Source organism: Ursus americanus, chromosome 6 (genome assembly GCF_024610735.1).
Source record: "Ursus americanus isolate L20-20 chromosome 6, mUrsAme1.1.p, whole genome shotgun sequence".
In the NCBI taxonomy this organism is placed as follows: domain Eukaryota; kingdom Metazoa; phylum Chordata; class Mammalia; order Carnivora; family Ursidae; genus Ursus; species Ursus americanus.
The window spans coordinates 62,948,079-62,973,870 of record NC_142132.1 but is presented as its reverse complement, the minus strand read 5'-3'; the positions used below and the strand labels follow the sequence as shown (position 1 = coordinate 62,973,870).

The 25,792-nt window shown below is 42.8% G+C and overlaps 1 protein-coding gene across 6 annotated transcripts in view; it reads right to left on the bottom strand.

Moving 5' to 3' along the window:
- Positions 1 to 25,792, bottom strand: part of ANK3 (ankyrin 3) — a 349,011-nt gene that overhangs the window by 243,421 nt on the left and 79,798 nt on the right. The gene's annotated exons all lie outside the window — the stretch shown is intronic.

Genomic DNA, 25,792 nt, shown 5'->3' with positions numbered 1-25,792 from the left:
GAAGTTTAACTTAATATTGATAATAATGGTAAAATAATAATGTATACAGGGTAGGATCTTATATCAATATTACGTTGAACCACATGAGATTGCCTGTTTTATTTATTTATTTATTTATTTATTTATTTATTTATTTTTAAGATTTATTTATTTATGAGAGAGAGAGAGCAGGGGGAGGGGCAGAGAGAGAGACAGAATCTCTAGCAGACTCCTCGTTGAGTGTGCAGACTGACACAGGGCTCAATCCCACAACCCCGAGACCATGACCCTAGCAAAAACCAAGAGTCCGATGCCCAACTGACTGAGCCGCCCAGATGCCCCGAGATTGTCATTTTTATAGGTCAAATCCATGCATATTCCAGGAATTTCATATGGTTCAATCTAATAATAACATAATCATGGCCATCACTATTATTTAATAATTATTAAGTACTCTACATGCAAGGTACTATATTAATTTCTTACGTATGTTCTTTTAGTCCTCATAGCTATGCTGTGAAGCAATCTTTCTTCATTTGTGAGAGAGAAGCTAGAATTCAGAAAGGTTAAATAACTTGCGAAGGCCACTGGTAACTAAATAATCAAGACTTGAACCTAGTCCATATTATTCTAAAGGGAAGGTCACACCAGCAGCAAATAACAAATACAGGTTTTCTTGGCTCTGTGTTTTAAAAAAGACTTTTAGTTGCCAACATTCCAAAATTGATTAATTTCATATCAAAATCTAGAGTTCTTGTTTTAAAAAAATAAGAAATCAAGGATCTGGCGACTCTGGGCCCATGTTTGCACGGGGCCAGTTTCCCGTTATTGAGTGACGCTTTCCACCTCAGCCCCCAGCATTTCCTACTACTTACCTTGCTTTGTGTCACTCCTCGGGAGCTAAGCAACCCAGAGGCATTTGAATTTGGGTCTTTGCCCTAAAACCTGTGCTTCTGATCACAGAACTAGTGATTTCCAAGGGACTGTGACACCCCAGGGGGGGCACATGACAAGGGCGGGTGACAGTCTGGGAAGGGATCAGGCTCGGCTCTGAAATGCCTGGGGCAGTTTTTACACTACTGCCTGTACATCTCTTTCTTTCCTCCCTCCTGGGTTCATTCATTCATACTGTCACCACGTACAGGGCAGGCACCTAACCTGCCGGAACACCTGCATCAGTGGGGAAAACCAGGAAAACCACCACCTTCTCACTCTGTGCCTATTTCTGGATGGATACACAGTGTGGTGGGGCCAGTGTCGTCTCTGGAACGTAGCAAGACTGATCTGCCTGTGACAGATATCAGATGGGTGGACGACAGAGCCGGAAAGGAGAAAGGTCCCATCCGCTGATGCTCTGACATGCTGAGAATGGCCAAGCACTGCTCAGTTGAGGGCAAACTCCGTCAAACCCCAGGCCACATCCCTAAGCCCAGCTCCTTCCTCTGGAGCTGCAGACAGGCTTTTGACAACATTTGTTACACTGCTTGTTCTCGTCCAGGCTGTTGTTTATGCCTGTGTTAACCACGTCTGGTTTATCAGAATGCTGGGGGCCTAGGAGTCCATGCCTGTGAATCTGTCCCACGGATCCTGCGGGCAGCCCTTAGTGTCTGCAACAGACATCAGAGAGCAAGGTGTCTGGCTCCAGGCAAGGCATCCCAGCCCCTATCCACCCAGACCTGTGCAGGAGGAGCTCAGGTTGGTGTTCAATCATGCTTACTGGCAAAGCACTAGTCCTCACATTTCACTTAGACCACTCCCATTAATTTCTTTGTCTTCTGTCTTCAGTGAGAAGACAGGACCCTTGGTTATCACCTTCCAACTATTCCAGACTGTTACTCAGTTATCCCCTCCCCTCCGGTCTTCTCTTCCCTAGGATAAATAATCCCAACTGATTCAACCTTTCTGTGGGGCTCTTCAGAGGAAAACGCTCTATAATTATACTAAGTAAGAAGAGTAATAATTCCCATAATTGTCTTTCAACCCACCCCCTGGCCAGGACATTTTGTCTCCCAAACTAATGCTGCTCATCTCACAGATACTGCAGCTGCAAAAAGAGAAGCCGGGATGGGAGCGAACATCCCCAAATGGTGAGTCTGGGCTGACGTGGGAGGCTGGCGTAGCCTGAACTGGGAGTCCGGTGGATCTGCTGAAAATACTAAATGCTCCGGAGTGGGATAGGAGCCACAGCTTTTACCACATCTTATGAGGACAACTGTGCCCTACCTCAAGGAAACCCAATGCTTAAAAATATATTTTGACACAAAAGATAAACAGAGTAAATCGCATCTCAGAGATCATTTAATCAAACCCCATCATTATAAAGGTAAAGAAATGGACGCCCAAGAGTAGTTCTGTGACGGCATACTTGTGAATCAAAGTGCCTAGAATTCATGATGGGATCCCCATACCAAGCATAAAGACTTAGGGTATTTACATGGGGATTTAATTTGCAAACTGAGATGCAACTTGCGATTTCAAGGTGCACTACACTGCTCTACAAAGGCAAGGCTCCTGAAGAATGATGGTATGAGCATCTCTTCTGGGACCTGTCATTTGGGCTCAGACAAAGGGACAGAAACCTGCAGCAGGGTGTGTACGGAAAAAGCTACCAGTTCAGAGCAGAGCCTGGTAACACATTTCTGGATGGATCTTAAAAATACAGAGTAACTGAGAAGTTATCGTCTTTCCCACCAACCCAGGTTCCCGACTAGGAACCAAGGGTTCAGTGTCTGTGCATGTCAAGCCACCCTGAATCATGAGTCCTCCAGCTGGGACTGGCTCTCAAAGCTCTCCCTGTGAGCAGACGATGTGATCTGGGTGGGCAATGTGAAGGGCGGCATGTCCTTTCCAACAGGCTGCTCACCCTGGGTGAGATCCTCCCCACAGCTCTCTGACCCTGCTGCAGCCTGTGAGCACTCACGTGCTGCTTGCAACTTTGTGTTCCCAACGTCTGACCAAGGGCTCCACACAGAATGTGCTCAACCGATGTTTCAGGAAAGCGGGAAGAGGCAGAGAGGAACAGAGGAGAGGTTGGTAGCTTCAGCAAATTCAGTGGATTTCAGAGATAATCTCCAGCTCAGAACCATTTCAAGCAAGGGGAAGAAGATTTTCATGGCTGTGCTGGAAGTTCCTGAACCTCCCCTGATTCACTGATCCTTTCGAGACATAGCAAATGTGTGGACAGTGGCCTTCTCCCACGTGTCCATCCTGAAAGTGGGCCCCCCACATACCAACTTCTTCACTGTGAAGATCGATTTGCCTTGAGATAAGGGTTCTTCAGACTACAACCTGAGGATCCAGACTGACCTGCTACCTGTTTTGGTATAGCCCTGAACTAACACTGGCTTTTACATTTTGGTTGAAATAAATTAAAAGAACAATAATATTCCATGGCACGTGGAGATCATATGCAATTCAAATTTTAGTGTTCACAAATAAAGTTTTATTGGAATATGTGGGAGACTGTATCATCAAAAAGCCTAAAATACTCACTATCTGCCCATTTTCAGAAAAAAATTTGCTAACCCCTAATCTAGAGCCAGGGGTTTGGAGGTTGTGTCCCCATGATGCATTTTTTTTAAGTAGGCTCCATGCCCAATGTGGGCCTTGAACACATGACCTTGAGGTCAAGACCTGAGATCAAGAGTCGTACCCTCAACTGACTGAGCCACCCAGATGGCCCACTATGATGAGTTTTTGAAAGGCAGTGGAGAATCCCATGTACCTAGCATGATGTCTGATCTTTGAGGTTGGAAAACAGCACAAACTCCCTATATTTCAATAGAATGCATTCACCCATTAGTTTTATGTAACAAAAAATAGCAATATCTTTTTGAGCAATAATTTAAAATATTAATATTATTCTCTATCCTCTCTGTGTGTAACACACACAAAATACTGAGTGCTAGGACCTAGATCCTGTATATTTTCTCTGTTCAATACTGAACAAAAACACACAATGTTTTCAAAAAGGAAAAAACCATGATAACAGCATTTACATCATTGATAGGACTCTTGCAAACTTGTAGTAACAAAGTACAGTCTCTCTTTTCCTTGTTTTCCCCTTCTTTCAAGCTGAGACCATGACACAGGCATTGTTCACAGGGAACACATGGAAAAAGTAGCTCATTGAGCCTGTAAGAGGGCAAATGATCTAATCTACAAGGGAGCCTTTACACAGCAAAGTAATCTGGATTGGCTGTATTCAGCATTTTCCATATCTTCATCAGGGCACATTCTACCCTCCTTTATGAGCAGAGAAACAGACAAGATAAAGGGTAAAAGAAAAGTTGAGAGACCCAGATTAGTCAGGAGACCCCTGACTTTGGAGGGAGCCTGGTTTGGATGGCTCCTGTGGGGCCACGGGGTCAGGAGCTCAACGTGGTGAGGGTGGAGAGGCAGCAACATGGTCCTCGAGGTGATTCCGCCTCCATCCCCAGGGCCTCAAGCCTCCACCATCCAAAATCCAGTGATTAGGTCAGGACACACAATAGATACCTTGGAGGTTACTTTTACTAAAACAAGGGATTCTATGGTGGGAATGACCAATTCAGCAAACCCTCAGGAGGCTTGCTTTGTCCCTAATAGAAAGGACGCACATTCCTACAAATTCCTCTCACCCTGGGTGTCTGGGAGACCTCGGCCTCCCACTGAGCTCACAGCTTCCGACGCTTGCCCATCCATCTCTTGCTGCCAACCCTGCTCCTGCAAGCCTTCAAAACCTCATGTTCCAGGAGAAATGATGGGCATGGACTCATCATACCCTCCCTCCTTCCTTTGCAAATGGTTTTGTGTGCAAGTGAGGCCAGTAGAATAAAAGAGGGTCCCCTCAGCAAAGATACAAGAAAACAAACGATGCATGGTCACACACGGCCACCAGCCCTTCATGTACGAGCACTCCCGACGCCTGCATACTTCACAGCAAGCAGACTACAGGCGGTGCTGTTCGCTAACAACAACGGCACCCTGGCTTTATGAGCCCGAGTTGCATTAGGAAAGCCAGGTTATTTCTAGACTTCCAAGGCTGTGCTCGATGTAGCCTGAAGAAACAGAACAGCAAGATATTTCTGCATTGTGTCATACGCCATTTAATACATAAACACGAAGCATGCAAAATTCAAAACCAATTATGAAATGATCACTTTTTTCCTCCCCTTTTTTCAAGGTCTCCATTGAGTGTAAATATTCTTAGCTAGATGACATCGACTGTGTTTCTGCTGCTGTGCATAATCAAGGCCTGAGATTTGGAAAACATAATGAACTCTGAGGGCTTTGAAGTAGCCTGAGAGCAACACCTTTAAAGATGATGAGCTTACAGCTGTGCCTTCTCGATACTGGCACACCACTCCAGTTGGGGGTCCATAAATTGTGACAACCGTACACATTTCCGAAAATGAATGCAAAGACTGGAATACCTTGCATAGGTGGTTTCCTCTGCCTTTTGAACACTGACATCCTCTGTTTAACACTTGAAAGTAAAGGGAAAACAGAAATAGACTAACTCTTTAAAATATTCTCTATTTGAAGCATCGGAAAAGAAGAAACCAAAGGTAAGATAGAGAGAAATTGGACTGAGGTCTGCAAAATCAATCACCCCACAGGCCGGCCCTTTGCAACTGTCTAAATTGTGTTATATCAGGCAGAACTCGGTGTGCCCGATTTCTTTACAAATCTTAGAGAGTTAAAATGCACGTGCGCACACATACAGATGCACACGATGACCCAGGTTTCCAGGAATCTTCCAATGGTTATTCAACTCTAATTGCAATGCTCCCATACTGGGTCTGATTTATGGATGTCAGGTTAATATTCACAAGTGAAAGGAAGAAGCTGAGATGCTTTTTCCAGGCACAGCTTTTGTAATGAACCCATGCACACATGCACCTCAGTGCACACACGTACACATATTATATGAGACGTGTTAAATGTGGGCAATCCTTTAAAAAAAATCGGCTATCTTTTGTGAGTGGGGAAACATTAACTGTATTCCAGAAAATTGTTCCTTGCAAGAAATTATGCATGATTTGGATATATTAGGGAGAAGAGTAAATAATAGTTTAACACGAGGAACTAAAAATGCATTCATCAACAAAAGTGCAGGAGACAGAGAACAATTTAATAAATCAATGTGACAACAAGTTATTAAGAAGCAACTCTAGACTCAGGAGCCCCAGTGCCTACCCCAGATGGACCTGCCGCCCGACTGCTATCACGCTGGGTCCCAGAACCTAACACAAGTAATGTCCAATGTCTAAAACGGGTATAAATGATAGGATTATTGAAGCTAGCTGCTTTCTGCTGAAAGCATTCTTCCCCTAGAAATTCAGAAAGGGGGTAGAACTAAATATCTTCATACATCATTCTTCCTGCAATGTCCTTTTCTTCAACTCTGGAACTCAAAAGATCAAGTGGGGCAAGTCACATGATGGTCTGCTGCTCTGCAGAGAGGACTGGCGTGTGTCATGTGCTTTGTTCTAAGGGGTGAGAACACTTAATGACTCCAGCCCGCATTCCAACCATCTTTCATCTCTCGGGCCGCTGAGGATGAAGGGGGCTGGGAAGCAGCGGTTATCAGAGATGGGAATAAGCACGCCTCCTCTCCTCAGAGTGCCAGACTTGGTGGAGAAAGGCCATCTTGTGGTGGTGGTGGTTTAATTACAAAGACTTGTGGAAACATCCCAGCTTCTTTATCTCCTAAACCAGATGGAGGTCTGTTGGCTACTGGCTCAGAAGCAACATGCAGTCAAAACAGCACATGGATGAACTGGGGAGAAAGGGAAGATCATTTGTCCTCACACGTGCACTGCTCAAGAAGCAGCTGGACAAGAACACAGCCCTTCAAACCTCCTAGGCTAGCAGACACACCCGTTCTGAATATTCCTCCATCAAACCACACCGAAAGGGAACCCTACTTTGCCACATCATTTGACTAAATATCAGCTAAGCAACGGGGTGACACAGAAGACAAAAAAGAGACCAGTCCAATTCCCTTAAGGAAATGATACGCCAGGTAGAGGAAAAGAAAACTGTGCATAAAATAGTTTTTAAACATCTATACCTAAATAAATTCTCTGATATCACCTATTACCTCTCTCTGCTCCTCCCAATCACACATCAGCCACACGAGGTTCTTTCATATTCCTCCCAATGCTTATTTCATTCCTGCCCCAGGGCCTTTCCATCTGCTGTTTCCTCTGCCTGGAATGCTCCCTTCTGCCAAGTCTTCAATGGCTAGTTCCTTCTTGTCAATGAGGCCAAAGAATAAACAGCATCCTCTCTGATGGGCCTTTCCTGGCCACTGGATCTAATGTAGGTCCAAAATAGCCACGATGTCACCCTTATTTTAGATGTCACATTATCTGACAAATTTCTGATTTGCCAGTTTCTGGTTTGTTTCTTCCTTCCCTCTCAACTCCCACAGAATTTTACTTGGTAAAAGCACAGCTGTGCCTGTCTTGCTCACTGGTAGAACAAGACCACGAATACAGTAGATGCTCAATACGTATTTTTAAATGAATGAGAATAAGCAGAGTCCAGAGTTTGTAGGCAGAAGTGAAAGAGGGAAGACTTGAGCTGGCTTTTGAGGGTACTTAACATTGCTTTTTCCCTAAGCTGAGGGAAAAAGTCGAGCAAACAGAGCTCTGGAAGCATCCCCCAAGAGGACAGCCTCAGGGAAGGTAGAGAGGAAAGCTAACAATTATGGATGGAGCTGTTATTCTGAGCCTCGGACGGGGCTAAGCGCCCTGCGTTTCAGAGTTGGAAAGACTAAATCTCTTTATCCACATAAAGAAGCCTAAACGATGGTGCCCGGCACAAGGCTTGGCACAGAGCAAGCCCTCAATAAATGTCTGCTGAATGTGGCTGAAAGTGTCTACTCCCTATTGGTACATTCACTGACGGTCCAGAAAGGCAGGAGCAGTGGGTGCTGTTTCTGTACTAAAGGGACCTATGTGGGAAAGGTGGGCACGGACCCATAACCTACTGACCTTGTCAGATCACAGCAATGCAGCTGACGTCTCCCAGTGGCAAACAAGGAATCTCAGGACTGAAAGGGGTTTCACAGACCATGGGACCCAATTTTCCTGAGGTAACAAACCCATATAGGAAAAATGATTTGTCTGAAGTCACAATGCTCATTAGCGGTTTCTACATCTTCCTTCATTAAACCACTCATTCAGGCTTAAAGACAATTTTTAAAAAATTCTTATTGCCAATGTTCACAGATAAAGAGATTTCACATAGAGAGCCAGATTTCTGCCTCTTCTTAAAAAAATCAGATGCTTTGGCAAAACTAGCCCCCATTTCCATGTGGCAACCACTGGCTGCAGCTGAGCCAAAGCTCTGACCTTCAGCTGGAGCCTGGCCATGCCCGACAGTAAGCCGTGCAGCTCCACGACGGAGCGCCATCAACAAGGCCCCACTGAAAGAGCCCGGGTCCTCCCCACAACAGGCATGGCGGGCCTCTTGCACAGAAGATCAGGCTCGTGGAGGTTAATCTCCAAGGACAGGTGGCCTGGGCCCCTTTGCACTTCTTTCGCTTAGCACAACACCTGAGAGCTGTTGGTTGAACCGACCGGAACAGAAGCGAGCCTCCCCACTTTGGAAATGGCGCTCACTCCCAGGGCCGCAGGGATGGCATGGGCTGTAGCTTTGCCGGGGTTAACATTACCGTGAGAGAAATATCCTCAAGAGATTCTGCAGTCTCAAAGTTACAGGAAACGAGTGACTTTTGAGTAATATGTGAGTCATAGGAAAAGAAATAAGTATATTTTGGTGTAACAACCATATGAATATAGTAATACTCTAAAGGAGTCAGGATTGAAAAAAAAAAAATGAGCCTCTCTTGACTCACAGGGTTAACATTTTATACACAGTTGGAAAAAGTGCTGACTTCCCTTTATCATTAGTTGTCTTTACTACAGAAAAGGGTAAGCTGGGATATTTAGGCTTTCTCAGTCTGTCCAGTGCTTATCTCTTCGCCTGCCCTTGGGGCCATTCATTTCCTCCTGAACTTCTTTAACCATCAATCACTTCATTGTCTTGAATCTTCAACTGGTCTTGCTTTGACCTTGGCCCTTCCCCCACAACTCAGCACCTCCATCAAATATTTCTTCCTCTACTTTCAAATCATGTTAATTAAACTCAGCTATTGTACCATGTTCCATGTTTACAGAAATGTTTCTGCAAAAGGAAGTTAAAGTAAACAGAAGAATAAATAATTCAACAAATGACATCAAATGAAGTTTATAAATCACCTCTAATTGATCAGAGCATGTCCGATTTCACCATCTCAGGATGTCTAACTTAAACATTTTAGCTAAATAGCACCTTAGACCCACCCCACCCATTACTCCAGCCCCTGACTCTGTTTTACTTATTTTTTTAAGTACTCTCTGAACCCAACATGGGGCTCAAACTCATGACCCTGAGATCAAGAGTCACATTCTCTACCAAATGAGACAGCTAGGCACCCCTGTTTTACTTTTTTCTTACTGGCTCTTATCTCTATGTGAATTAATATGTAAAACTCTATCCGTTTATTGTCTATCTCCCTGCTAAAGTGTAAAATCCTCCAGGACAAGAAGCTGCCTGTTGGTTAATACAGCTCCCCTCATATCTAGAGCAGTGCCTAATAGTGAATAATTTTTGAGCGGTTGCATAAATAACAATTACTTTCGTGGAGATTCTGATAGAGGGATACTTTGAGAAAACCAAGTTAAAGAACTAAAATTATCAAAATTTCTTTTTTTTTTTGTTTTAAGATTTTATTTATTTGTTAGGGAGAGAAAGAAAGTGCGCACACACAAGCAGGGGGAGCAGCAGGCAGAGGGAGAAGCAGGCTCCCCGCTGAGCAAGGAGCCTGATGTGGGACTCAATTCCAGGACCCTGGGATCATGACCTGAGCCAAAGGCAGACGCTTAACTGACTGAGCCACCCAGGTGTCCCAAAATTATCAAAATTTCAAATTAGATCATTTTCATCAGATTTTTGTCCAGTTAATGTGTTTAATATAGGCAGACATATTTAAATGCTAGTGATGTTAACTGAACACTTATGATATATTCCAGACACCGCACGAGGCATTGTGCATTCATTTCCCCAATTATTTTTCACAACATCGTGGGAAGTCCCTGTTGTTCTCTAAGGGGCTGGTGCAAGGTGTCTCTATTACTGTGTTATTCTGGTGAGAGAAGAATCTGCAGAGCCCACATCCCAAATTAACCCTTAAAATAGCAATTTTTCAACTGTGTTATGTAAATAAAGCCAGGTCTGAACCAGACAAGTCTTGGAAATATGTGTCATATGAGTAATATGTGACTCACCAGGAAAGGAATAAGCATATTCCTGTGAAACAGTCACATGAGTATAAAACTGTAAAAGCATAATCAGGGCTGAAAACAGGGGCCTCACTTTCCCCGGGTGAGAAACATTTCACGCAGGAAGTGGCGGCCTCGCCGACTGGAGGTACCGGCGGCATGAGAGCGGGGCAGGGCCCAGCTAGCCCCAGCTGAGAGGAGCTGGCTCTTCTCGACCATCAGGGAGCCACACCATAGGTGGGTCTTCTAATATTCCAAGAAAGGGTGCAAACTGGATATTTCTGAGTGCAATTCTCCATTTTTTCCCCCACACTGGCGGCTAATTTAAAATTGGAAATCCAGGATGAAGGACGGATCTGAAAGCCAAGCACCCGCATTCCAGACAAGGGTTGTGTACAAAAGCCACGTGAGTTTACTCTAAAGGGAGAACTCTTCCGCTAGCTGTGACTTCCCATACCACACAATTACAGCAACGGAGAGGAAATGATGATCCGACTCACTTACTAAGGGTAACTGAAATTAATGCTGAATTTTCCAGTTTATAAAGACGATTATCCACCCTATTCTGTACCCTTGCGTCATGGCCTAGCACTGCGTACGCTGGTGGAGGCTGGGGGTGGGCACACAAGAATTTCAGTTACAACCACTGAGGCCAGAGGAAGAGGGGAGACAAACATTGGTACAAGAAAAAGTGAAGTAATATCTATGAGTTCTTTGTCTGATAAACAGAATGGACTCCCTACTTGGCATTGTTTTTATTAATATTTCCTAGGATATTACCTTGTGTTTATTTAAATCTGTCATGAAAGTGTTTGCATATTACGGTGTTTTAAAATCTGTTGTTTCACGAGGGTGTGCAAATAAAATACACAAGATGATTGCTTGTTTGACCTGATAAATCTGGGGACCTTCCAAGAACCCAAAAATTCTGGCACTGAACCCCAGCTGGAGTCCACTAAGATTGTAACAATTCTAATATATATTGATGAAAATGTAAAAACAGGTTCCAGAATCCCTGTGATTTTTGCCAACATCACTGTCAGAAATGAGTCATTTGTGAAAACACTAGTAATGAAAATGGACACGAAGGAAGTTGTCTAATCTCTCCACCTGTCACTGTGGAAAGAATGCTTGGTACAATTTAACTTGGAGATTTCGTTTCGCTGGTTTAAATTTGTTCCACGGAATTTGGGAAAGTTCTAAAATAAAAATAATACACTGTTGCCTCCCCCTAGCTTCCCTTCTCAGCTGAGCAATCTGCAGCAGTTGTACTGAGCTAGGCGTGAGCTGGATTCATTTACCAACCATTCGCTCCCTAACTAACATGTGAAGGATTATTTTAGGTGTTCCAGCAAAATTCTACCACTGGGTATTAGGAGCAAGAAGGTGATAAACCCGAATATTCCAATGGTGATACTTCGGGAGTGCTGGAAACCTCCCCAGCTTTCACTCTATATGTTAAGGGAGGCTAATTCTGGTGGAAATGTGAAGAAAAGCTTTCAATTTTCTCATTTACTCAATTCAGTATAGTAGATAGGATTTCCAGAGACTGAGGGCTCCCTCGGCATCAAAAGCCAGCCAAAATCAAGGTCTCCGGCCACAGCCTCTGTGGAGCTCCAGGGGGACTCTGAATTCTAGCTTGCCTGGCTGTGGGGACACATTTCAGAGTATTTGGATTCTTCTAAGTTGCCATTAAGCAGGTTCTGGGCAGCTGGGACTTTACCCAGTGAAAACTGTTCACTGTGAGGAAGGAGAAACAGAACAAGAAAAGCTATGTAAGTTTATGCTTCCTTGACAAACTAGATGTCTTCATAAAAATGTAGTGGCAATGAGTGTTGTGGTTCAGTGAGGAGGTTCAAAGGGCTGACGACCTGGGTTTAAAATTTGCTCTGCTCCTTCTTACTTCTTTATTTTGAGCAAGTTACTCAGCCTCTTATTTCTTAGGGGTTTTTTTAATCTTTAAAAAATAACAGTTTTACTTCATAGGTTTCTACAAGACATAAGCTAGTGTATGTAAATATATGTAACATACGCAAAGAGGTTAGTTAATATATTTATAGTAGGTATTCAACAAATATTAGTTACAATTACCATTATTAATGTTTACAGAAAGGAAGAGAAAATCCTTTCATAATTATCTGATTAAAAACAACAGAACCTTGTCTCATTCGCATCCATATCGTAAGTAACAGCCATCCATCCATCTCCATGTATTATAGAGATTTTCACGTGGCAGGGGCAAATCTCATCCATACATGTGCACGTCCGCCTTTACTGAACACCTGATATGTACCAAGTAGTTTGCCTACTCAAGACAGTCCTACCTAGACAACCTTCTTTAACCGACCACACGTCCAGCACCTCCACCCTCTTTAGCCTGTTTATTCTTTTTCCATAGTGCTCATCACCTTCTTCCATGTTATATAACTTACTTTTTTACGTGTGTCCTCAAAAATTCATTCACTGAATAATTTTGACTTAATACTCACAGCATTTCTACAAAGTAGGTATTACTGTCCCTATTTGATAAATGAGTTAACTGAGGTTAAAAAGATTGCCTGAAGGGGCACCTGGCTGGCTCGGTCAGTGGAGCATGAGACTCATGATCTCAAGGTTGTAAGTTCAAGCCCCATGTTGGGTGTACAGGTTACTTAAAAATAAAATCTTAAAAAAAAAAAAAGGTTGCCTGATACAATATCATCAGCTACATACTATGCTATAGTTATGGTCCCAAACTCAAAAGAATTCTGACATATTCATAAGGTCATAAAAATACACAAAATCTTTAAAGAAATATCATTTACCGTGTGAAGTTTACACAAATAATTGACCTTTATCTGGATTACCTGAACCTATTTCTTACTTTTTAATTTAAAGATCTTATTGGTTTTATTCAATGATTCATGAATCAGGCATCATCCAACCTAGTAGATACAAAGGAGCTCAGAAGAACTCTACAAAGTAAGAGTTGTACATGCAGGGGCGCCTGGGTGGCACAGCGGTTAAGGGTCTGCCTTCGGCTCAGGGCGTGATCCCAGCGTTATGGGATCGAGCCCCACATCAGGCTCCTCCGCTGGGAGCCTGCTTCTTCCTCTCCCACTCCCCCTGCTTGTGTTCCCTCTCTCGCTGGCTGTCTCTATCTCTGTCGAATAAATAAATAAAATCTTTAAAAAAAAAAAAAGAGTTGTACATGCAGAAGGGAACAGGAACAAGGAAGTTATACTAGGCAAAAAAACCGTAAAAAACCAGATTGGTTATTGCAAGGTTACTTTCCCTGGAGGGAAGAGCAGGGGTTTATCAGGCAGATGACCTAACTAGTGTTGCTCAAGAGATTCCCAACTGGCTTGTTCAAGACTCCACTTCTGGGAGAGCTGAAACCATAATTAAGTCTTGGTGACTCGGGGCTTACGGTAAGCAATTCCATTTTGGGCCTGTTGTCTTGTTTTGTTTTGTTTTTATTTTTTTACTATTTTTTAATTTAAATTCAATTAATTAACATACAGTATATTATTTGTTTCAGTGACTCATATTTTTAAATCCTATCTACTGAATATCTAATTTTATAAATATCTAAGTACCTTCTTCATAATTTACATTATACCCACATAAAAATTTAACAGCCTAAAATTTAAACTTCTAAGTTCAGGCTCTCAAATCAATGACAACAGATGATGGGATCAACTATCTGGAAGGCCTGCCAACAAAGCTGTTGAGTTACTGTATATCTTTACCATACTATGTGAATTGTCTCAAAGAGAAACTCGTTGGTAATATACCAGGCCAGGGTTGTAGTGGCTTTCTGAATGCTGAAAAACAGAATGCAAATTCTGTTTTTGTGTTTTTGCATATGGGCACTGGGGAGGGGTTCACAACTCAAAAAACTAAGAACCACAACTCCAGAATGTCAGGAAGAAGAAAAAGTCGTCCCCCTCCCTGACGCCTCCCCTTTCAAAATGCTGACACTTAAATATTTGGTTTAGAAAATTACCAAATACTGTGGTAATTTATGGAAGAAAACTATCCTCTGCCTAAGAAACACTGACGAGTTCCCACGGCATTCCAGATCGGTGTGCTGCTAAGTGGGAAGCCATTTAAGGCCACCAAGTTCCGAAGAACACTGCAGTACTCAGCAACGTGGCCTCACCAAACTGCAGTACTTGGTCACCCAGACTGGCACTCTCATTCAGCCATACAGAAGGGCAGTGAGCCGGTGTTCTTAATACAGATGATTACCAACTCCTTCAAAATATTACCACACTGTAGAGTAAATTCCTGCCTTTGAAAAAAAAAACAAAAAACACTGTACGCAGGCTGTTACAATAGTTACACATTTGCAGAGGGCTCTTTATACTTTCCCAGGCTTTGCGACATTTATTATTTCATTTATCATCACTAGTACCCAAGACGGGTGACCCTCCGTGCAGCTGCTACCATCCTTCTTTAATAAACAAGGAAACCAATCCTTAGAGAAATCAACAACCTCTCCCCAAATCAGGTGGCTGGACTGGATTTAAGTGGACTAAGCTAGGTCTTTTAGTTTCTAATATCTGCTATTAACAGTCTCCCATCATTACAGTGGAGAAAAAACAAGGCAACAAATGCCACGTTGGGGAAAAACAACTGGATGGCGATATAGAATTTATTATAACGAAATATGTCTTCCATTCTAGTCCCAATATTTAGCATATTAATATATATATTTTGCTTAAGCCTCCAGCTTGCCCTAACATGCATTCTTTTATTGATTCAATAAACATATAACAATCATTTACTAGGTGTCAGGCACTGTGCTCAGTGCTGGGCTACCCAGTGAATGGAGCCTTGCTTCCAAGGAACTTACATTCTTGGGGGATATATTCCAACTACGCTTAAGTGGCAACGTCTTTGGAGACGTAGCTTTGCTTTGAAGAAATCTTTCTCCACTTGACTGCAAAGAGCTACGGTCTTCAGATTCCCTAGATTTCCAGTATACTGAGGAGCCCAAGAGGTCTACCTCTCTGTTGTCTACGCATCATGCCTATTCATTACTGATGGTGAGTAATGGGAACACCTACTCTTCTAGATTCTCTTCCTCCTTCACTCCAACTCCCTTTACTACTCTGGACCAGTGTTTCTCAACCTGGTGCTCTAAAGGAATTTCTAGAGAAAACTGACATCATTTCCTTCAGCCTCTGAGGCTTCCTCTGCATATTGATTATACCTACCTAAGGCTCTCCTTCCTCAAACGCCTTCAAGTGAGTTCCTCCCCAGTTCGGCCACTTTCCTGGGCTAACAAAGAAGCCACGCCCCGCGCCTACCTCAGTGGCAGTGGCCCTACCACCACCTACAATTTCCCTTTGGAGTGGCCTGGAACCATCTGTGTGACTTTCTCTCGACTCTGCCCTTCACTTCACCCACCCTGGATACCCTTCAGCAGAGCAACACGAGACTGGATAAAGAACAGAAGTACACACTGCAGCCCTCCTCGGGCTTGTATTCAAAGCATCAACTCGTCCCAAGTCCGCTGCATGCAGAGTACTGGAGAGTCTCAGCGATTACAAAGATCTGAAGGGAAGAGACAGGATGTGGCAAAACCCATGGAGGTGGCATTCCCTGTCTATTCTGGGAGAGCAGTGCGAGCTGACAGAAAAGGTTTATTTGCCACACACACTGTGAAATACCACTGAACAGGGTGTACCCAGTCTGTGGGACACAATCCCTCCCCACCCCATTTGTTGTTGTTGTTGAAGGATTTTATTTATTTATTTATTTATTTGACAGAGAGAGAGAGAGGAGAGAGAGAGAGAACAAGCAGGGGGAGCAGCAGGGGGAGAGAGAGAAGCGGGCTCCTCACTGAGCAGGGTGCCTGATGCGGGGCTCGATCCCAGGACCCTGGGATCATGACATGAGCAGAAGCCTTACCCGACTGAGCCACCAGCACCCTTCCCCATCCCATTTGTAAGAGTGGTTTTGTGTGGCAGTAATTCAGAATCTCTACTGGGCATGTCTAGAGTGACAAAATCCTCCCAGCATGCTCCTCGGCAATGTCCCAGGCTTACTAGAATATCCTATTATAGAAAAACCTTCCATGCTTCTTTACTAAAGTCAGGATAATACATACTCTTCTGATTACAGAGGTATTATTTTGAATATTAAATGTGGAAAGCATTTAAAAAATAGAGAAAGCACTATACAAACATAATAATGATGCTATGAAAAAGCACAGCTTACATACTGGAAGCTGTAGTATAGTCTGGGACATACGATAGGTAAATACATAAACCAACCAGAGCAGGGTGTTTCACACTTACTCGGGGCTCCCTCTGTGCCAGGCACGCTGCTCTGTGCTCTGCATGTATTAGCCCACTTAATCCTCGCAATGATCTCATTAGATAGGCACTGCTATTTCACAAGCGCAGAAAGTGACGTGAAAGAGGTTACGGAATGCTGCGCATGGTGGTGCCACCGGTGAGCCACAGGGCTGGCACTGAAATCAGCAGGCTGAACGCAGAGCCCAGGCCCTCCCCTCCACACTCCCCTGCCTCCTTGGCTGCCCCTTGTGGATCATCAGGGGCATGAGGCCAGTTCATTTACTGACCCTGACAGTAATTTTACTTACTCAAAGTGGTCCTGGCAATTCCAAGTTTATTCTCAAAATACCTACAAGAACAGTTGTGATCCTGTAAAGCTAAACATGTACAGCTATCGGGGTGGAAGAGGTAGAAACAGGCAGACTTCCTTAGTAAAAATGATTCGTTAGAATTTCTCTCCATCTTTGTAACACAGCATCCTACTGTGGTAAGCTCCTGTAGCGTAAACCAGGGGTATTTGAAATCCCCAGAAGGCTTTTTCCTAATTGTACAAATATTTGAATAACAAAAATGTATGGTTTGGAAAACAACTGCATTCATCATCTCCAAAAATTCTACGTACATAAGTGCCCTTTCACACCATCACCCCCAAAGCCTTTTCTCGTGAAACATTTTTTTTTCCATCTATGCAACTCATTCAGCAAATATTTTTTGAACGTTGACAGTTTCCAGACTCTCTTCTAGGCACTGAGGGTACAAGAGCAAACAAAACAGATGAACATTTCGTTCCTCACGGAAGTACATTAATTGCCTGAAGACACTTTTAAAATGTTGACTATTATTCTACGCCAGAGTGCAATCCTATGGACAAAAAACAAGTGGGTGAATTTTGAAGGTAGATCTGCTGACTCGCTGGGTATGAGGTGTGAGAGAAAGACATGTGTCAAAGGTTTTTGACCACCAGCACCCGGTAGAATTACTCATTTACTGAGGCAGGCAAGACCATGAGAAGAGCAGGTAAAGACCTGAGGTAAAGATCTTGAGCACGGTTTGGGACATGTCAGAGTTGAGATACCCATTTGACATCTGCCTCAGTTTGAGCTTCCCTACAAGCAGACCCTGAGACAAGCATTTGAGTGCAAGGAGTTTATTTGGGAGACAATCCCAGAAAACACTGTAGGGGACTGGAGAAATGTGACGAGTATAGGAAGGGCTCCATGCAGATTATACTACCAAGCCAGCTGATACCATGGGTAAATGGAGCTCAATCTCTGGGGAACCCTGGGAAACAGAACATACCTCTATGCAGGAGCACAGAGGTCCCTAAGGTGAGGGAGCAGAGCATTTACTTATCAACCTCCATTAGTCACTGGTTGAAGGGTACTCCAAGAGTTAACTCGGCTTCATACATGAGCCAAATAGGCCACAGAAACTCTACAGATGAGAAAGCCTTCCGGCAAAGTCATAGATGTTTGCAATTAGAAGTCAGGCCATATGTTAACTAATTTAATTTAAATAAAATCTTGGAAAAAAAAAAAGAAGTCAGGCCAAAATGCACAATTCTGAGAAATTATGGGGCAACAACACTGTCTATCCCAACATGCAAACGGAGATTATGAGTAGGAGATTGGATATATATGTCTGGATTTTCAGAGAGATGTCCAAATATAAATTTGGTAGTTATCAATATATTGATAGATTATTTTTAAGCCATGAGACTGGATGGGATGACCAAGGAAGAAAGGTAAATGGAAAAGGGATGTCGTCTAAGGACTGAGCTTAGAGGTATGCCAACACTTACAAGTTGGAGAGAGGAGAAAGGCTCAGGCAAGAGAATGAGAAAAGGTAGCTAGCGAGGTAGGATGGAAAACCAGCAGAGAGGTTTTCTAGAAGTGAAGAAAGTGTCTCAAAGAGAAGGAAGTGATCAGATGTGTCAAATGCCAGGTCAAATAAGACGAGGACTGCAGACTTACTATAGGATTCCACCATGCAGAGGTATGTGTGTCTTGCACGAGCAGCGCTGCTCCAGTGGTAAGGGAGATGCCTGCCTGGAGGGGACTCATGAAGAAGGGAAGGGGAGGCTTCGGAAACAGCTCTTTAGGAGAGTTTAGCAGTGAGGGGGGACAGAGAAATGAGGCAGAAGCTAGAGGAGGACAGGGGACAATGAGTATTTTTTTCATGAAAGGAGAAATTACATGGGTGCTAATTGGAAGTACCCACACAGGAGAGGAAAACTAACAGAAGAAGAAGGGGGAAACGCTGGGTTGAGGACCTACAGTTGGCAAGAGCAGAAGGATCTACTGCACACATCAAGAGGATAGCCTTAGACAGGAATATGGACCCGTCCTGCCAGGACAGAAGACAAAGCAGAAGCGGTAGGTGGGCAGATGTAGTGGTAGGGAGTCCTGAGGATGGTCATAAGCTGACAGTGTGCATCTGGTTCTCCAGCTCAGAATCCTCCTCCAGGTAAACTCTGGAGTCCTCGGTTGCCAGGATGAAATGTCTCCTTCCTGATGACAGTGTTGCCCCAATTCCCTCATTCCATGTCTGTTTCCAGGGGCAACTCTGCCTTATGAGGCTCTTATTAAGTCACTGAACTTCTGAGCTGGAAGGGCCCTCAGCAAAGGGTGTCCTCCATCTCCCTCTCCCCACACAGTCTAGGCAATCACTCTACAACATTTACAAGAAGTGGCCAGTCAGCTTCAGTGTGCAGTCTTCTGGAATGAGGAACACAAAGGCCCTTACGTCTTCTAAAACCTTTTTCTTTTCTTTTCTTTCTTGGCTTACTTTGTCTTCCCAGCCATATAATTGTTTTCTATCCCCACAATTCCAGAATATTCTCCATACCACCAATACATCTATTAACTATGATTATTTGACCACCAAAAATGTAAGCTCAGTGAGCAGGAAGACTTCGTCTACTGCGCCCACTGCTAGATCCACAGTTCTTAGAAGAGCACATAGTAGGTGCTTCATAAATACTTGGTGAATACCAAGGAGAGGCTTCCCGATAACCTCTCAATTGAGGTAGGTATTTCTGCTATTCAGTGAATGCCTCATACACAGACCTTAGGCTCCTTCCTCGCACCTTGATTCCCTCTTGGTTTAGCTTTCATCCGTTGTTACTGCCCCCAGGTTGTGCCCTGCTTACCCAGGTAAAATGGGAAGCACTCGAACCAAGCTGAGCGCAATCAGACGTTTTCTCCTGGACATGTGAATCTTAAAGACGGTGATGCTCAGCTTTGGATTCCAGCCAAAGTGCCTAAAGAAGAGCATCTAGGATAAAGGTTCCTAGAGTACCTGATAACCTGGGCCCTGCTTCCTGCCCATCACAGAGGCATGGAATGCACACCCACATCTGGCTTTCCTCTCTGTGCTTTTAAGAGGATATTATCTCCTTGGATTGTGGGTGGAAACTGCAAGTCATTTTCTGGCTGGAGCACTTAATCACCAGGATGAGACCCTGCAGGGCTTTCTTTCCCTGCTGCCACAAACCAGAAGTGTTGGTAAGATGGTTTGAAATTACTCTGAAGGGCAGGTTTTCGCACTCTCCACCCCTAGCATGGACAGCCGACTTTGGATTCTCTGTGGTTTTCCAGTCTTCTCCAAGACAGCTCAAATATCTTCCAGTAAATTACCTACTGCTTAAGAAAGCCAAAGCTGGTGCCACTTTGTTGCACTGCAAAAGCTTCCACGTGTCATTTCAGTCAAGATCAAGGGTACAGTTCTGATTCTTGCCTTGAAATGTTTCTACCAGGAGCCTGTACTTTACCTACCTATTTTTACTTCCAGATCTTTCTCTATCCTGATATGGGAATCTATCCTTGCTTTTTCCTTCCTTGCGATGTCTAAGGATTTAGACTTGAGAAGGCGTTTTCTCCCCACCTGTCTTCTAATATCACACCCCTCTTCTCCTCTGTCACAGACAGGGCTCCCCAGAAACTCTCCTACCATCACCACCTGTGATGTAAGCATCAGCCAATCACAGAGCCACATACCCTCTCCCTGACCCTCCTGCTGATGCTGTCCAGTGGTTTATACGAACAGGTAGATGTGGACGGCTTCACTGTCTTCACTCCCACATTAGAAAGTAACTTTCATCGGGCCAGAGACTGAATACATTTATTTTTATCTGAGCATATAGCTTTCATACAAATATTCATGGAAAGGGGGGCAGAAAGGAGTAGCCACATCAAGTGATTTAACTATGGGGCTAATGGAACGTGAGCTGTCAGGTCACACCCCCTCTCGCTCCCGTGCCCACTCCTCAGTAGGCGCTTGTGGTGCTCATATTCAGTGCACGCAATGGGCTGGACGAATAATAATTTCGGGGGATTGTCCTCTCTCTTGTGAGAGCTCTAGGGAGGGGGCAAATAATTTTCTCTTAGGTAGGAGAGCAAGCTCTGTTTTTTGTTTGTTTTTCTAAGTGGTTAGATACAATACATATTACGTGTAAATTTAGAACAGTGGGAAGGTTGGTAGGTACTGCCTTATATACAAAACCTTTTTTCTTTTTTATTTTTTTTTTGGTACTGACTCCCACGTTCTACTAATCTTTTCCCCCCCTCCATATAGTGAAGCAAGACAGTTCATAAGGGCTACACAATCCTCCAGATCCAGAGTCCCTCTTTATGCACTTAAAGGTCCAGAAAAGAACAAGGGTGAGGATCCAGGGGAGTGCTGCGAGACTTCTTAGAAGTACACGAGAAGCTCAAAGGCTGTGCTGCCTTAAGCCACAGAGTCTCCTGGCTCTTCCAGGCCTCCTTCCTTTTGTCTGATGTCTTTTTATATTTAAAGAGCATCATAGGATAAAAGCTAAAAGATGTCCTTGGCTCTACAACTCTCTAATCTGGCTGATCATCAAAATCAACTGGTCAGATTTAAAAACTACCAGTTCTCCAGGACCACCTCTTGGCTATGCGAACTTAGCGGGCCTAGTAAACGGTATCGTTAAAGCATCTTTCAGAGAGCCTGGATCCTCAGTCAGGTTTGCGAACAGCTACTTTAGAGTCTAATGATTTATTTTCAGAAAGGTGTGTATGCACACTGAAGTATGGTGAATTTAGTTATATTTTACACATACTTTAACCACAATTACATGAACTCTTTAGTGAATCCTCTCTTTAAAAAGAAGTCTTTCTAAAGTATGCAATGAAGGGGAGTGACAGGTACAGGCTTCCAGTTATGGAATGACTATGTCAGAGACATAAAAGGCCCAGCACAGGGAATAGAGTCAAAGGTATTGTAACAGCACTGTAGGGTGACAGATGGGAGTCACCCTTGTGATGAGCATAGGGTAACATACAGAGTTGTCAAATCACTGTGTTGTACACCTGAAACTCTTGTAACATTGTGTCTCAACTACACTGCAAGTGAAAATAAAAGGTGTGCAGTCATCTCTAAATCTACCTGTTTTATCTACTCAAATTTAGACTTACTTCATTTAAATAGATATTTCCAAGATAAGAAGCTCAAGTCTATACAGCTATGATACTGCTGAGAGACAGCTGTATATATACCTCTTCTATGGTCTTATGTAGGCTTATGAAAGCAATTATAAGGCGGTATCAGTTTTAGATCGTGAGACAAAGATGGAGTTAAAAGTACTATGGCTAAAGAAATCATATTAAATGCAGACAAAGATTTGCCAGGAAATGTTCATTGCAACATTATTCGCGGTAAGGAACAGTCAGAAGCAATGTCTAACAATAGAGTAGTGGTTAAATAAAAGAACTATATCCCTGTGATGGAATATGTTACAGGCGTTAAGTCAATTATTTCCAAAAATGAGAATAATTACTTCTATAAGTTTTGTAACAGTTAAAATGTCAAGAGAGGAAAATCCCACTGTAAAGTTAAACCAGTCTCCCTAAAAAAAAAAAAAAAAAAAAGTCACTGTAGCCGCCACACAGAGTCCTTCACCAGTCTTGCCTGTGATCCACAATCTGTTTTCTGCTTCCCTCTCATTCACTGCAAACCCACACAAGTCATTCCTTTTGGTAAACATATTAGCCTGTCCTTGAGTTAGCAGGGGCTAAGAAATAAACCCGACTGATTTTTTTTCAGGAGATTAAAAAAATGAAGTTCATATTCTACATTAAAATATACTGTTTTATCATGACTATCAATTAAAACTCAAGAGTGACCTGATTTCATTGAGATATGAATACTGAATGCACCTTACTTCTGCAGAGATACCACTTGAAAGATAGCGTATTGAATAGAACAAAGAAATTGGCTCATCTCCCCCTCCATCACAGATAAGGTCACTACCTTCTTTCTTTGTAAACTACGTACTCAGTCTCTTAATAACTCATTCGAACAATTCACAGCATCAGGAAATGTATCCATGTAGGTAACTCAATTTCTTTTTGTTGCAGCCTAAGCTCATTTTCGATTGTGCTAAGCTCAGCACAAATGGACATCATCTAGTTGCCATTCCTCTCATGATTAAAACTAATTAAGACACCCCTCCATCTCTGCCATTATAAGCACATGCAAATGCGCCTGTTTCCTTAATGCTCTGCTCCTAAATTGAAAAAAGTATAAAGAAGCAATTCAGGGCTTTATTCAGAATGACTAGGGATTTCCTGTTGTAGACATAGCAGCTTAATTATATGCAAAATACTTTAATACAATGTGGAGAGGAAACGATGCTGTGCTTTTCCTTTAGAAATTTACCTTAAATCAAATACATATTCATTGAATCCAAGTACGAATTTCGCATAAGACTGTGTCGGCAGATGTTGGCTCCACCGCTCCGATGCAGGCATCGAGGACGTAAGGTAGGGGTTCTTTGCTGACTTCTAGAATGATATTTACCAATTTCTGCCAGTTGCCCCTTTTTGCAGTCACCTCATAGTTGGCCCAGCTAAAGGGACACATGGAGGGGGAACAGAAGGGAAGGGCAAGGCTGCTTAAAGTGGCAACTGTCAGTATTGCTTGGCAGTAGCTACTGAGAGGGGGAAAAAAAGGAACACAGGCAGATGCCCAGGAAAGACCCAATACAGATATATAAATAAAAGCACTCTTTTCTAAATTCTAAACCATATTAAACAGAGGCATCGTTCTATTTTGATAATTGCCTTCTGCAACGACGAGCCTGAGGCTGCTGGCTGTGTGCTGCCTCTGGGGTGTCTGCGAATGCTGTTTAATTTCGACCCTTCGGAGAATGAGAGCTTTAAGATAGTATCAGAGGAATCACTGAACTGTGAAAAGTGATTACAACACAAAGAGAATGGAGCTGTTGGGAGAATAAAGAGAAATAAGAACAAACCATACCATTCCAGTGTTATAACTGAGCAAATTTTAGGCTTATTTGGGCAGGGTCTATTTAAAGTATGTATACACATACATACCCCTTGCAGGATCTGAAGCACAAAAAATTAGACCTAGAGATTTTTTTTAAAGGCTTTTTAATCTCTTAATTTTGATAAAGAACTCTAAAATGGGTCATGTGGGTATACATCTGCAGTCCCCAAATCTCCGTAGGGTATTTAAAGTAACTTTTCTTTTCTTTTCTACAGAAAAGGCCAAACCAGACACAGATGTTCTGCTATATTCTGAATCTTGGATACTATTTAATTTCTAATTATATTACTCTTTTCTTTATTTTGATCAGTTGTCCACCAATGATGTATAATACATATTGTTTAGCTATGTTTTGTTTCATTTCCTTAGCTCAGAGCTCAGTGGAATTTCAAAAGAGAGCGGAAATTAACACTAACCTATAAAAGGTTAAAAAAGCAGGTGACAGCAATTAGGTTAATTTCTATTCGTATTCATAGCTCTTACACAATGTTTGCAGGCTTGGGGATGCCGGGTACCAACTACCTTGTACTTTGTCACCTAATAAAGATTTTACCAACACTCAACACAATTTACATGGCTTCATATATTTAGTTTGACCACATTAATAACTTTTATAAATTGTTTAATTTTAAAGTGTATGTCAGTGAAAAAGATTTCCCCTGATAAAAATGATCTACGTAAAACAGCATCCCAAAGCCACAAGAATTCTCCCCTCCCCTTCTACTTCACAAGATATGTACTTGTGGAGTTAAAATTTTCATCCTTGGCAATCCTGCTTCCCCTGACTTCATAAGATAGACGCCAGCTAGAGGAGTCCAAAAGGTCAAACGAGGTGGCCACTCCAGAGCAGGTGCTGGGCTGGAAGTACTGATTCTTTCCTTGGTTAGTTCTCTAATGGGTCTGCAAGCTGCTGGGCCCAGGCCTCCCTAATTCCAGGAGATGCAAAGGAAAGTCACGACCTTGCATAACTTTGCCACAAGTTCTTAATATTGAATGATGGATTTCAGAAGTCTTTTGTGATCCAGTAAAATTTTTCTTATTCTAATTTAACGAGGAAAAGTGAGAAGTGCTTTATCTTAAAAATGAAAACAGGGCCAAGGACTGTCTCCTTCTAGTGATAAAGACATGGACAAGTCAGCATTTTATGAGTGTAGAAATAATCATCTAAACTCAAGGTTTTTATTTATTAACTTGGACTCCCTGAGCCAAAGTCAGGAGATTACTGAACCCCCCGAAAATATGTGTCTCTTAGGTACAGATGCAGGGGTGGAAGGCGGAGTGTATCACTTTCATCAGATTCTCAGAGATCTGAAATGCTGGCCTTACACAGCCTTAAATTCCCACTATTATCATCACTTTCAAGGAGACAGGTGGATTTTTATTAAAGCTCAAGTTCTGGAGACTTTATGTCACTTTGAGGGAACGGAACATTTGGCAAGGGGTGTCTGTGTGTGTGCCTGATGGCTGTTAAGGAAAAAGAGCCCATTCCAGTGCACGAGATGTTTCCCAAGTCGGCAGTAGAGGTCCCTGGACACCCAGATCAGGCCTGAGGTCACGGGTGATGGGGAAGTGAGGGCTACGAATATGAGTCGGAAAGCCAAACTTGTCTACTTTACAGCCAACCTCTAAGCAGCTCAAAAGGAAAAAGAAGTTGTTTTCTCAAAGGAATAATGCTACTGTCGGACATAATACTTACATACACATGAACAAACAATTTCTGAACAGCGGGAATTTTTGGATAGGAGCTCAAAAAATATACTTTGATAGCAGCTCAAAAAAAGGAGTTGTTTTTTCTTTTTATTATTTGTTGTTTCAAGTTTTTATTTTTCAAAGGCATTTAAATGTAATTATATAAATAAATAAGCATACACACACACGCGCGCGCAAATTATACAA